Raw genomic sequence first — 14,771 nt, forward strand, 5'->3', positions numbered from 1 at the left:
ACTAGAAGACATTGTTTGGATCATGGGAACCACTTGCACACCCATCAAGCAACAACAACTACAACATGATAGGTGAGTAGGTGAGCTCACAATCTCTCTAATCCTACTTTCTTGGTAGATTAATGAGTGCTCAGTTGGATTGAGAAGGAGTATATGAAGCTAGTTGAGAGATACCATAGTTGATATAGTCAAGCTCTTGAAGCAATAATAATTTCGAACTCGGGGAAGTTACTATATATATATCCTCTACATCCGTGCCTTCAAGTCCTATTTATAAATATCCTTATTTATGAAATATTCTTGAATAAAATATAACCCTTTTCTATTCAATCTGTAAATATTCCCTTTATATTATACCCTTCTTTATGTAAAAAATGTATAAAAATGGTATTTTAAAAATACCTTATTTTGAACTCACATGATGCACACATATATTCATGAGTAACTTAATCGAGATTTCGAAGTCCTAACGGTGAGCAAAAAGCCCAACAAATACTAGGGGTGATCTACAATGACCCAAATATAAAGCAAAATTAAATAGATCACATGGTTAAGGATTTATAGATGATTTACTTATTATACTTAAATTAGATGTTGCAAATGTAGATAGAGCAATGTAGATTCTTAGCGTTTATAAAGAGACCACATGATTTAGATTCAACTTCAATAAATCCTCATTAATTAGCATGATAGAAGTATGATATTGAAGCTGTTGCATGGTAATGAAAAGTGGTCAACAAAGGAAATGTCTTTTGTTATATGGGCTTCCTAGTGAGGATATAGGAGAAACAAAAGCAGCTAGATTAGCGTGGGTTTTTGACAAGCTTAGGAAGAAAATAAGTAGCTAGATAGTACTTCATGACCCCTATATGTCAAGCTCAAAAAATTTCATGTATTGAGCATCTATATGCCTTTAATTTTTTGAAACAAAAGCCTATCAAGAATGTGGAACTCCCTCATGGGAGCATTCCTTTGGAAGAAATAGAGGGAAGACACATCTTTATCCCAAATCTCTATGCTCTAGTTAGTGAGGCGATAGGAAATAGGAGGCTTAAAGCTCATGGATACGGATGTTGAAGCTATCAAAAGTAGAATCAAGTTTCTTTATAAGTGTTTGAAACAATCATCTCCTTGGGAAAAAATGCTTGTTGAGGAGGTATTTATCAACAAGAAAAAAATTCTATTTGAGTTAGGGATTAGATGGAAAGGAAGCTATCACAGGCAATCAGTGTATTGTTTGCGAAGTGATACACCAATTGCTAGGGATTAAATGGAAGGGAAGCTATCACTTCACAAGCCTTAGGTTCATGTAGGAACATGATTGAGGATTGGTGGGAAATTCTCAAACATGTTAACACAAACCTTGGAGGAACCATGGTCAAGTAGGAGGACAACATTTTTGGTCTAGGGTTCTCAAACCCCCACTAGCTCTATAACTAGGAAGAAAGGGAAGACCATAGGCAAAAAAAGTGTATCTCACCATATTAGCCCCAATTGGAGGCCCCCTCCTTATCAACAAATTAAAGCCTCCAAGAGTTTTTCTAACTCTTACAAAATTGCATTAGTGGTTTCAATGAATATGGCTAGGATGCTTTCAAGACAACAAAAGAACAATGTAAGAAGCAATAGTGTGCAATTTGAATATGCAACTTGCCCGAACAAGTAAAAGGAAGAAATAATTGATATTGAAAGAATTAGGAGGCTATGGGGGATCAATTTGTCGAATGACCAACTCCACAAAATGTTAAAACATAAACTCTTTACCTAAAGAATCATTATGGGGGACTTTTTTTTAAAACTATAGATAAGATATTAAAAGAGGTGTATCAAAGGGAAGATATTAATGTGGGGAGATAGAAAACATCAAACATGTTTTTAGGAATGGGAGCTATGCCCTTCCAACATCGGAACTAGCCCTTTTGCAATTGGGGTGCACATGGAATGAGTATTTTGATTGGCATCTTTGGCCTCATGGAGAACCACAATGAGGTCAATGCACTTGGTTTACAACCAATGTGTATATTCTTACCTCATAACCTTTGGGAGGCAAGAAATAGAACATGCTTTGAAGGCTTATAGTTGGAGTTTAGTTGGGAGGGAATTGTAGGCAAATTTAAATTGTTTTTGGAGTTATCTTGTATGTTAGGTGCAATTAGCTATAGGTATCTAGCCAATATTCTTGACACTTGGCTTATATGTATCCCCTCTCATGTGCCAAGGGGAATACACTACTATCAATATGTACTAGGCGCTCCGCGCCTAGACTCGCCGCGGCGCCAGGGCGAGCGCGATTTTCCCGCGTTCTCTTTTTTTTTGTGGGGGAGGTGGGGGGTTGCCATGTGGCACCCGCCCCCCACCTCTCCTTAACTAATAGTGTAGATAATTTCTCTTCACGTCTAAAACAACTACATGTACGACGATATGAAACTTGGGGCTATAATATAGGGGATGCATCATGTAATACTTTAAGTAATAGGAAAATAGTTTTGCTTGCGCAAAATAGCAGTAGTTCTTTCAAAAGGACAGAATGCCATTAAAATTTGACAAATATGTGAAATTCTAGATCTCACCCATCATGCACGTCCTTTGTTTTACGCACATGCAACTGGTGTAAAATTGGGAATAATCAATAATGTGAAAGGTTACCAAACGAAGTTTTCTTTGCAATATGGACTACAAATGCATGAACAAGGCCCGTAGTACGGCATACGTTGGTAACGTGGACAAAAAGCAAGAACTGGTATCAAAAAGGAAAGCGAAACGACACGTGCAACTATCATCAAAAGGTCCTACCGAGATTTGAACTCGGGCTACTGGATTCAGAGTCCAGTGTCCTAACCACTAGACCATAGAACCACTAACGACAATTGTGTTTAACCAAATTTGTTTTTGTTATATTTTAATAAAGTTTGAAGACGAGGTTCATACGGACAAAGCCCGGCGGGACTCCAGTTGTTCATGCAGGATGTTGGCATAAGAAATCATAACCATTCACAAAGTTTAATTGTAGCTTTAAAAATAGGAAAGTAGAGTGATAGCAAGCCTACAATTCAATTGCACACCTTTTTAATACTGGAAGATTCAACTGGAAATGTGAAGCAATTAGTTCGACAATATTCCTCCCACCGATTCAAATACTTTTCCAGCTTTTCTTGAAGAGTATTGAACACTGCATCGAAGCCCTTTAAGACAACACAAATAAGTATCAAGAAAGACCTACACAAGGAATAGAAAGAGGCTCAACAGTGTTTGGTTGATTACCATGAAAGCTCAAGCTTATTGAACCATTCTACCCAAAGATGCAGAGCTTCATAATTTCTCGATCACTCCCCTGGATGCGCATATATGGGTGACGACAGCTTGCCCAATTCGGCTCACTAAGCAGCCGTCCCAGCGACCTTTTGCTTCCTGAAATGAGCCTGCAGTCCCAGAATTATACTGAACCAATAACTTGCCTTGTAGAATCAAGTTTAGCTTCATAAATTCCCCTTTTACCCACAATGAGAGTGATTGGGGTGGGGAGTGATCGCCCAGGTCTAGAATACATTCTCCTTACGCCCTATTGCTTTACTGATCTCTCTGCTCCAACAATTCCTCTCTTAGATGATGGCCCAAGAATTCAGTAGGCACGAGATGAGACCTTGCGCGCTCACCTTTCTGATTGCTTGTGCCGTCCATAAATCTAGTCCTTTGAGATGCCAAGTTCTACAAAGGTTCAAATTAGAGGAGAGAAGACGCTCGACCATCATCTAAGACCATGGCCTGCTGTCCTACTACCAACCCTCTAAAGTAGTTTGGGCTCTCATAACCCTGGTTTCTTGTGTGATATCAGTTGGCCACCCTACTTAATCTCTTTCTTAAGGGTAATCCATTTAGATGCCAAGATGGGTGTCTGATACCTCCTCCTATGTCCTTCCTCCCAAAGAAACATGCCTATTGTAGTGTCCCATGCTTTTTGGGATTTCAAAGGGCTCTAGTAGCTTGCCATTGACTAGAACTTATGCTTGGGCAAGCCCTATTAATTCTTGCTAACACATTTTTAAATGCTAGGTAATAACTTGATAGAGATATTTTTTGTAAGGATTTTGTATGTGGTCCTCATGAGCCTACTAGTGGGCATTGATTAGCTTAGTTATTTGATAGGAGATGACTAGCCAAAATTGAGCAAGGCATTTTGTTGTAATCCCATCATGGCCAAGAGATTTTTTTTTAGCCCAAAATTTTAAGTGCTTTGAGTAGTTCTTCCTAAGAGAATGGGTTGAGAAAATTGAGATTGTCTTCTAGTCAATGACATATTTATTGATCTAAAGTTCTTATGAAATAACATTTGCATCTTAATATGATTTTTTTAAATTTATGACCCAACTTCCATCTTCTTACTTTAACATTACTAACTAGTCTGACTGGTGTTGTCGGCTAGACCTGCTAATCGCGTGTTACGCTTTTGGTAGACTTGTAAAGCTCATGAGGCTTCTTTTGTTTGCTTTGCACTTTTGCACTTCCCTTTTATTGCAAAAGATAGCACACTTCACGTGCAATGATTTTTTAGGTGATGCACACCTAAAATGTAAGATCCCAAGAATGTGAAGAGGTTGTTTGTTGGGATTTTTCAAAGAAACATGCAATTAGCCATAAATACCTAGAATCTCTCCCCCTCCTCCCCCCCCCCCCCCCCCCCCCCCCCCCCCCTTTCCATTTGCACAATTTTTGCATTCCTATATAGTACCAATATTGTTGAGATAACAAGCTCAACATGCACAGATATTTTGATGGACTACCTAGTTAGATGGGTCCGCATGTCTACACTTAGTACATCGGTGGTTATTACCATCCTCACATGGCCACTAACTTATCACTTACTATATTTAGTTTATTACACCTACCTACATTTGGCAAAGTTATAGTGCCATTCGATTAGTATAGTCAGTTATGCAGGCACTGTTTGACATAGAATACTACTTTCCTTTATGTTGTATCTTATCTATACTTTATGTACACTATATTTTGTGTGAAAGAGGAAGAAGAAGAAACCAACAAGAAAACATTTTGGCCTCCATCTCTCTTCTTGTGTTTTTGAATGAGCTTCCTCTTGTGTGTATGTTGTGTATTTAACGTAACAACTCAAGTAAGTTCCCCCACCATGTGATTCGTTACATGGTGTTAGAGCAGCACCACTGAGAAAGATTAGTTTTTAAGGCTAAAGTGAAAGAGAAGAAGCAAAGATTCCAACAAGCAAGCAACATGTAAGAAGCTCTCCCATTCTTCCACTCTTTCTGTTGGATAGTACTTGTGGCGGCATCGAAAACATGGTAGAGTAAAAATCTCAGATTGTTGTGAGATTTTGTGTGCAAGCAAAGCATCATATATTCTGCAGAAATGTCCTTTTAGGCTTGCCCACTACTTTTTTAGCCATCCGAGGCCATTTTAGGTTCTGTTTTAGACCCCCAAGGGTGCGGATAGTAGTTTTAGGGTAACTACGATTTTAGTTGTGTTGACCAAAGTCCCATGCACAGGTTATAGTTTTCGAATCTGTAAGTTTTTAGATATTTGCTAGAAAGCAAATAAAAGTTCTATTTGCAAATAGGTTACAGATTCCATATTTTGTTGAGGGGTCAATGAAGAAGGCCACTTGGTGTATTACTATGCACTTGTGAAAGATTGTAGAAGACTTATTTGTTATTTTGTATCAATTTTGTGATAATGACAAAGAACAATGAAAACCCTATCATTGAGACGCTCAACAAGAATAACTACCCATCATGGAAGTTTTGTGTAACAAACTTTCTTATTGGAAAATGTCTCTATGAGTTTGTTTCAGGTGAAGAAAATGAGCCATAGCTAAGTAATCTTGTGACTACATATAAGAATTAAAGGCATGAAAATAATTGAATGCAAAAGACAAAAATATGATGTATTGGCTATTTATAGTTATTTATAATACTATGTTGGAACATATCAGAAATGCAAAAACTTTACAAGCAGCTTTGGATAATTATTGAGAATATGTTTTTTGTAAATACAAAGACATGGAAGATTCAACTCAAGCAAGAGTTGAATACTTTGAAGAAAGGAAAGATATCTATAAGTGAGTATGTTTTGAAAGTAATAAGCATTATAAATGCCTTAACAGCTATTGATGCAATGCTTGATGATGATGATTTGGCTTCATCTACTTTGGGTGGTCTCAATAATACAAAAGCGTGAAAATCATTCATTACTTCTACACATGTACAAAAGCCATTTCTAGTTTTTGATGAGTTGGTCTTGCTGACGATTACTAAAGAGATCAACATGTAGGGTGAATCATCTGAAAGAAGTGGTGAACAAGTCTAAGCATTTTACTTAGGTTCAAGAAGGAGACGTAGTAGATCCTCTTCAAGAGGCTTGATATGGGAAGTGCTGGTAATAATTAGCAAAACAAGTTAAATCAATAGTTTGGTGAAATGTAGGTTTCAGGAGACCATGGAAAATTTAGAGACAGGGGAGCTCTAGAGGAAAAGGTGGATGACAGAACAAAGGTTCTAGTAATTCTGGTATTGTTTATTAGTATTATGGAAAAATAGGTCATATTGTAGTCCATTGTTATGCTAAGAAGGACGATATCCAGAGTGTAGTAAGGAAACTATGCATTGCCTTCATGACAAAATGAAGATAAAGATAGGCATCTATTTATTATGTAGCATATGATAAATGTTGTTATAGGAAAGGAGACACATGATGATGTATGGTATGTTGATCTAGGTGCTTTTAATCATATGACCAGTCATGTTGAATGCTTTGAAGAGATGTAAGATTTATAAAATCCAAATTATATACAGATAAGTGATGATTCATGCCACCTAATCTCACACATTGGAAAAGTCCCTTTGTCCTTATATGATGGTTGGGACAAATACTTTATCAGATGTATTACATGTGCTATCCATCACAAAGAATTTAGTGTCTATTGGCCACATGGTAGAGCAAGGATTGCAAGTTCCATTTAATACAAAAGGTTACTTTGCGGAAGATTTTAATGATAACTGCAAGTTGGTCATAAAAAGAAGTAGAGTTGGTCGCATGTTCACTTTAGATGTTGGAATTCCTACTATGAATACTACTATGTATACTAAAGAAAAAGGAGTTTTTGTAGACATTGAAATATGGTACAAATGTATTGGATATGTAAATGTACAAAGGATAACATTAATGCAATCCAAAGGGTTGGTTATAAGGTTGTCTACTTTTAGAGTTATAGAATTTTATAAAGTATGTGATGCATGTTAGTTTGGTAAGTAGGCAAGACAACCCTTTTTCCAAGATAGAGATGTGAGAAGGAATAAGCATGATGTTGTGCATACGGATATTTGAGAGTCTACACAAAGCATATCTCTTGGTCGTAGAAAATATTTTTTCACGACTATTGATTATTGTTCAAGAAAGATGTGGGTATATTTCACGAAGGAAAAGAGTGGTGTATTTGAGCACTTCAAAACTTTCAAAGTTGCTATTGAAATAGAAACATGCTTGAATTTAGTTAAGTGCTTAATATCAGATGGAGGGGGGTGTACCTCTCTAATGAGTTTAGTGACTTCTTGAGGTCGCATAGGATAAATAGATAGTTTACTTGCTATTATACACCATAGCAAAATGGGATTGTAGAAAGAAAAAATAGGTATACTAAAGAAGTTGTATATACATTGATGGTTAAAAAGAATATGCCAAAGTATTTTTGGTCTAAAGTTGTTCATATGATTGTTTATATTATGAATAGAAATCCCACAGCTACAATTCATGGGACAACCCCTAAAGAATGCTTTATAGGCAAGAAGCTTCATGTGTCACACTTGAAAGTGTGTGCTTGCATTAGATATGTTCATGTGGTAAATGTCAAGAAGTGAACGATAGAAAGTGAAAGAGGAGAGAGAAGACTATAGAAGAGAGAGAAGAAGAGGTGCAAACACTACAAGATATAGGCCTTATACCGACGTTTAAAGCGACGAAAATGCAAACAACAAAATTTGCCCCCGTCGTCGTAAAAAGCGTTGGCGACGCCATAGAACAGTTGGTATTGGCGTCGCTATTGGCATCGCTATTGGCGTCGTTATGCGCATCGCAAACCGTCGCTATAAGCGTTGGTATTGGTGTTGCTATCAGTGTCGCAAATGCTTGCTGCCCTGCCACATATAGCACTGTGTGCTTTATGAGAGCCATACAAAATAGTTTCTGCACTACTGTGTACAATGCGCTTGCAAACAAAAACAATGTATCCTGAAATTATAAAACTAATACATGAAATAAATACATGATCGCATAAAAAGCGATTGGTACAATCATGATAGGATATCACTAATACATAGAAAATGTCTACATAGATCAAGCGACTCAAAAATAAAGGTGTGTGAGCTCCAGGGATCCAAGGGCGAGCTATGCATCCTCGTCCCCTGAAAGCTCGTCCCGCCGCAAAGGAGCATCAAACGGACTCTGCAGAAAAAGAAACAACACATCAGTCCACCATACAATAATGCATTCAAATATCTCATGGTAACTACAGACAAGAAAGATGAGTGACTTACAGGGCCACCGCGTCTATACAATCGGTTGATCAATGCAGTGAGACCGTGCCTCTCTACATATCAAGTCTCAAGGCCAGTCGGATCGCGATTTGTAATGGAGTGCTGCAAAGAAAACAAAATGCTAACTATTAGAAACATGATTGTCAGTACAAAGAATATTTCAAAAAAATAAACAGGTAAAACAAAAGAAAAACTTACAAAGTCCTCCAAATATGTCCTGTGGCCGCCACTCCCAAGATGATGGACCACTCTGGCCTCGAGTCGTGCCCTCGCTGCCTCGCGCTGCTGACTCCAACGTCCTGGAGAATCTGTAGCCTCCTCCCTCAGTCGGCGCCAGTCGTCTGCATCTAACCACTCGGGCTTTGCAGTCCCACTCTTGATTGCCTTGCGTGCACCGGATCGTCTATGTGACATGTATGCACGCATGCAATCCATCATCCATCCCATAGAGAATCTATCTACTGCGACTGGCACCAAAAACTCCTTGTGCAAGGATGCTACTATGTAGTCCTTTCTCCCCTCCGGTATGTTCTTCCAATGATCCAAGACGTTGTGCCGAAAAACTTGTTGGCACAACTCTCTCATGCGAGCCATCACCCTCCTCCCCTCATCATTCATGATGATGGCTCTTGACCTACTATCGACTAGATATCCATAACCCCTAGGAGTCTGTCTAAGATGGGTCCTCTCCCATCTGCGTCCACGCTCCTAGGTATATCCAGGAGACCCCTCTACATCCGGTGTACCGACGGGGGTAATCTCTCTCAGAGTGGTACTCACAGGGGTGCCACCTGCTAATGGTTGCGCAAAAGCCGGAGTAACTGGAGTAGACATTCCCACAGGTGTGACAAATCCTGGAGGTGACGCAGCTCCAGCTGAATGACAAGATGGAGACACCGCGTCCGTGTCTCCACGCATCCACCTGAGCCACGAGAGCGAGGAGTCGCACCTGTATCCCGTGTCGACTGCGGGCTCACTGCCTCTGTATCTTTGCAGCATCCCCCTGATCCTGATGCACTCCCTCCCTCTGGCCCAAGTCGTGAGCGTCGAGATCGTCTGCTCGAAGCCGAAGCATCCGATCGCGCTGAAGCAGATTTAGCAGAGCGCCCTGATGAAGACCGAGACAGCTCCTAGTATGCCATCTCTCTGAATCTGGCGATCTGGTCTGGAGATATGCATGCAAAGATGTCCTGTAACTCCTCATCGCTCATCCCTTGACTCATCTTGAAAATGTCACCTACACAGACAAAAAATGATGTTAGAATAATCAATTTAAATCATACAAAGCATAGTAATATAAATCATTTAAAAAAAATCTCACTTTAAATGCATATCTTATGTACCCTTATAAGAGAATGGTCAACGAATTGAGTAAGTGGATGCTCCAAGTATGAAGTATCCTATGTTTCCATGTTAATCTCCTGACACAACTCCGCATACACTGGAAAGTCGATAGACATGTCACCACAAAAGAATGAGTCCGCCTCGTTCTCAAAGAATTCTTGGACTCCTGTATTTCCATCATTGTTAGCCGATGCTGGCTCCATCGACGGCCTCCACCCCTTGCAATATCAACCCCTCTATTTGCATATTATCTTTATCTATGCTCGGAACATCGCTTTGATCATATACTCTCGCACTTCGGGGGAGCACAAGGAAGTTGCACGTGACCATCAGCACTCGACTGCGGCCAAAGCGCCTTCATCTTACCTATCTCCTTCAAATCTATTCGTGCCCCTATAGTGTCTCTCATTCCTGTGATGTGGTCCCATAACAAGCTGCCCACATTCTTGAAAATATGCATGGGATCCAACAAGTGGTTGACTCGTAAGTGGGTCCAATATGGCAACTCGTAGAAAACTGAGAACCGCCGCATTCCATTTGGATTCCGCGTGGACCATTTTCAGCTCGTACCAGCTTGCGGCATTCATACGTATTGGAGGTCATCCAAGGAAACCTTCCCTAAGTTCATGATCCTCCGGCAAGAAAGCAGCGTGTCCTTGATATACCATCTTCTTCATGGTTCATGACCTTCGGGAGTCTAACTGTGGCCCCCACCATGGACATGCATGATAACCTGAGGTAACCAGACCTGTTCCAACACCATGACCTAGTGAATACTTGATTGAACGAGATAAAATATAGATATTACCAGCGAGAACGGAGGCCTGCTCACCTGAGCACTCTCCCAATCCTGGAAAATCATGCATCGTCCACATGAGAATGGCTTGGATATTGGCTGACCGCCGACCATCGCGCCTGCTCATATCTTGCATAGTGACCCCCTCCTCCCATAAAATCTTAAGCTCATCGACTAATGGACGAAGATACATGTCCATATTTTTTACTTTGTAGTGTCCTGGGACGAGCAAGCTAAGGATGAGATGTCCTTTCTTCGTAGAAAGCCATGGAGGGATATTGTAGTTGACAAGGACTATAGGCCACACACTGTAAGAAGTTGAGTGCAGACTGAATGGGGTTCACGCCATCCATTGCGAGACCGAGCCGAAGATTCCTTGGCTCTCGGGCAAAGCCTGGGAAGGTAGAGTCAATGTGGCTCCATGCGCGCGAATCCACTGATATTCATTGAACTCCATCCGTGGACCTATTCTGCGCATGCCACGTTGTCAAGCTCGCCATGCCGGACGTATGAAACATGTGGTTTATGCGGGGGATAAGCGAAAAGTGTCTGAGAACTTTTTGAGGGATGGTTTGCCCTTGCAAGTCCTGTCGATACCTGTGAGCACCACACTTTGGACATGTCTCCATAGTCTCGTATTCTCCTCGAAACAGTCAGCAATTGTTGATACATGCATGGATGTTATTGTAGTCCATGCCAAGCTTTCGTAAAACATGTCTGCATCATCACGAGACTCGGGCATGGTATTTGCAGGTGGTAATATATGATATTTCAATAACCTGAAAAAAAATCATAAAACACCTTGAAAAAGCATAAATGTTTGTAATAATAGTGCCGAAAAAAAAATTCAATGAAGCTTATGTACAAGGTACCTGAATAACTCGGTCACACTCGTATCACTCCACCCGTATTTTGCTTGCACACTTAAGAGTGCAAGCAATGTCTTCAGCCGAGATACTCGGCACCCATCATATAATGGTATGGATGCTTCCTCTCTAAGCGGATCAGAAGTTTCGACATCCATGGGAATCAATGCATCGATCATTGCCTCCATCTCAGGCTCTAAGATTGTAGGTAGGTTTGGAAGGTTGCATGTCTCCTCTGGCATTGATAGTATAGATTGGCCTTGCGAGTGGTGGATTGGCTCCTGCACTCCATCCATCGCACACCCATGTGCTCTTCTAATTGGCCGCAAAGGGTGCACTCCCCCTTGGGACGAGACATCACCTCCCTGGATAGAAAATTTGCCAGCAAGACCCAATCTTATTGTATATGGTATTCAATTAGCTTGCGAGTACAATGCATGATTGATATTAACTTCAATTTACCATTTGCTGAAAATCCACAATCGCCTGATCAATGATCTAAGATTGAAACTCGCCAAATCGTAGTATGTGTTCTATAGACAATCGGCGTTTTCGTCTAATTGCCAACTTGCATTGAGAGCAAGGACATGGGACACGCTGATTAAGATACGCCTCGCGATCTTGAACAACAGGACTTTCTTCGTTTTCCATCTTGTCTATGTTACAACAAACAATTTAATGACTTGAAATACAATTTGGGAAAACCCTTCACTCATTGTTTATTGGAGGTCACTTATGCTTCTCGAGATGTCTATTTGATGTGAGATCACTTGGGATGCTATGTCAATGTCTTGGCATGCTATTGGACTAATTTGAGCACTCATTTACTCAATTTTATAGAGGTTTTCACTTCTGTAATAAGTAGGGTTGAATGCTATGTTGTCAGAGAAACTTCATGCTTATTGCTTGTTGATGCTTATTGATTACTTTGCATGCTACACTAATGTCTATGGTTGATGCCATATACTTGGCCATGCTTCTAGAATGCACTTGGATTGAGATTGAAGCTTAGTCTCATTGAGTTTGACTGTCACTTCTCACATTAAGCATTAATTTAAGACACTTCATGCCTCTTATCATTGGATGATACATGAGCTATTTGTTAGATATATTATAGTGAGACAATAGGACTAATTGTGACATGTACACGCTCTCTTGAAACTCATTGGATGCAGTACCCCTATTGTAGGATGGTTTGATGTTTTGTCTTGGATCTAGTACTTATATCTGTCATAGTGTTGTCAGTGGTATTTATATGCTTCTAGGTTACATTGTGAGTTCAATTTGAATGCAACCCATAGGGTGTTTTATCTAGAGAACTAATTTCATGTCGTAAGCAAAAAAAAATCACTAATTTCTTTCCTAATACAATTGATAAACATTAGACATAACTATTCCTCCATAGCAATCATTAGACATAACAGTAGACATAACTAATTTCTTTCCTAATGCAATTGATAAACATTGGACATAACTAATCCTCCATAGCAATCATCAATCAATGCAATTCGAATCTCTACTACAAATGATTAGAGAGTTTTTTTATAAAAAATTGAGTTGTTGATTTCTATCTACTCTAATATACTCAACCAATCAAATCATCATCTCAAATCAATTCAGCCTCACAATCCAAGCATGGCTCCCTCAATTGGTTACGCCACTCGATTTTGCAATCCATCCATTCCTCAAGTACTCCAACAAAGAGAGGAAGCATATAAAAGAAAGAGGGATATCCCAACCTCATCTCAACTCCACCTCTCACCCTCCAAATTGTAGAAGAAGAAGGGGAAGAAGAGAAGAATGCAAGATAGGAGAGAAGCTTCACTCTTCTAGTTCCTCACTTAATTCCTCTCTCACTCTCCCTCACCCTCACCCTCAATGTGAAGCATAAGAAGATAGGATACAAGGAGAGAGAAGAGAGCTCTCAAGTTTACACACACAAGAATGACCTATGCATGCATCCTATGTTAATTTGAACACTTCAAAAAAGTGAATAGAGAGTTTTGCCCACAACCTCTTCCTTTTCCTCCCTCTCCCTCCCTCTCCCTCTCCCTCCCTCCCCTTCCCTCTCCCTCTCCCTCTCCCTCTCTTTCTCTCTCATTTCCTCTCCCTCTCACAATATATCCTAACACTCTCCAAAATCAAAAGGGAGAGGGAGAGAGAGAATGCACTCTCCCTCCCTCTCCCTCTCCCTCTCCCTCTCCCTCTCTTTCTCTCCCTCTCTCATTTCCTCCCCCTCCCTCTCCCTCTCTTTCTCTTTCTCATTCTCATTCTCTTTCTCTCCCTCTCTCTTTCTCTTTCTCTCCCTCCCTCTCCCTCTCCCTCTCTTTCTCTCTCATTTTCTCTCCTAAACAAGCAAAAGAGAAAGTGATTTAAACCCTAAACAAGCAAAAGAAGGAGAGAATAGACTCACCGATGAGATATGGCATCTATGGGGTGGCTCCTCTTCGCGATGAAGGCTCCTTCTCTCCTTCGTGAACAACGGCGGCGGCGGCGGCAGTGGCAAGCCTTCTTCCTCTCCCTCTCTCACGACGGTGTCGTATTGCTGCGCATTCGAGGTGTGAAAATCACCCAAAAGTTGTGTGTGGGAGTTGATATTTTGTACATACTTAGTTGTTATGTTTGCATCTTTATTCTGCGTGGTAATATAGTAAAGAGGGGTCTTTTACTATCTTTTCTTTCAGCTGGGGTTGCACCTGATAGGTCCTCCTTCAATAATGGTGGGCATGAAGGGATGCTTTCAGCCTATGTTGAGTAAGGCTAAGGAGAGAAGGCCTTCTAGCTCTTGAGTATTTTGAGCAAATGCAGCTTGATGGCATAAAGCCAAATAAAGTGATCTTTGTAAGCATGTTGAGGGCCTGTGCTACTGTAGGAGCTATAGAACAAGGCAAATTGATCCAAAAGCACATAATAAAAGATGGGTGCCAGTTAGACGTTTTTGTATCAAGTGTCTTGGTTAATATGTATGCTAAATGTGGTATCTTAGAGGAAGCAAGCCAAATATTCAGTGGTCTGTTTAAAAAAAATATGTGATTACTTGGAGTGCAATGATTGCAGGCTACACCCAGTGTGGGGATCTCGAGCACACAAAGCAATATTTTGATGACATGCTGCATGAAAGGATCAGGCCAGATGAAGTGACATTTACTAGCATTCTTGCTACATGTAATCAGGCTGGTTTATTAGATGAGGGATGCAGGTATTATAAAT

At 40.2% G+C, this 14,771-nt stretch overlaps 1 non-coding gene across 1 annotated transcript; it reads right to left on the bottom strand.

Moving 5' to 3' along the window:
• Positions 1-2,784: 2,784 nt before the first annotated feature.
• On the bottom strand, positions 2,785-2,856 carry TRNAQ-CUG (transfer RNA glutamine (anticodon CUG)). The gene has a single exon. It is a non-coding gene; the product is annotated as a tRNA-Gln (tRNA).
• Between the last annotated feature and the right edge of the window lie 11,915 nt (positions 2,857-14,771).

The sequence above is a fragment of the Lygodium microphyllum genome, chromosome 22, assembly GCF_053477565.2.
Source record: "Lygodium microphyllum isolate KBCC chromosome 22, Lygodium_microphyllum_v1.1.10, whole genome shotgun sequence".
In the NCBI taxonomy this organism is placed as follows: Eukaryota; Viridiplantae; Streptophyta; class Polypodiopsida; order Schizaeales; family Lygodiaceae; genus Lygodium; species Lygodium microphyllum.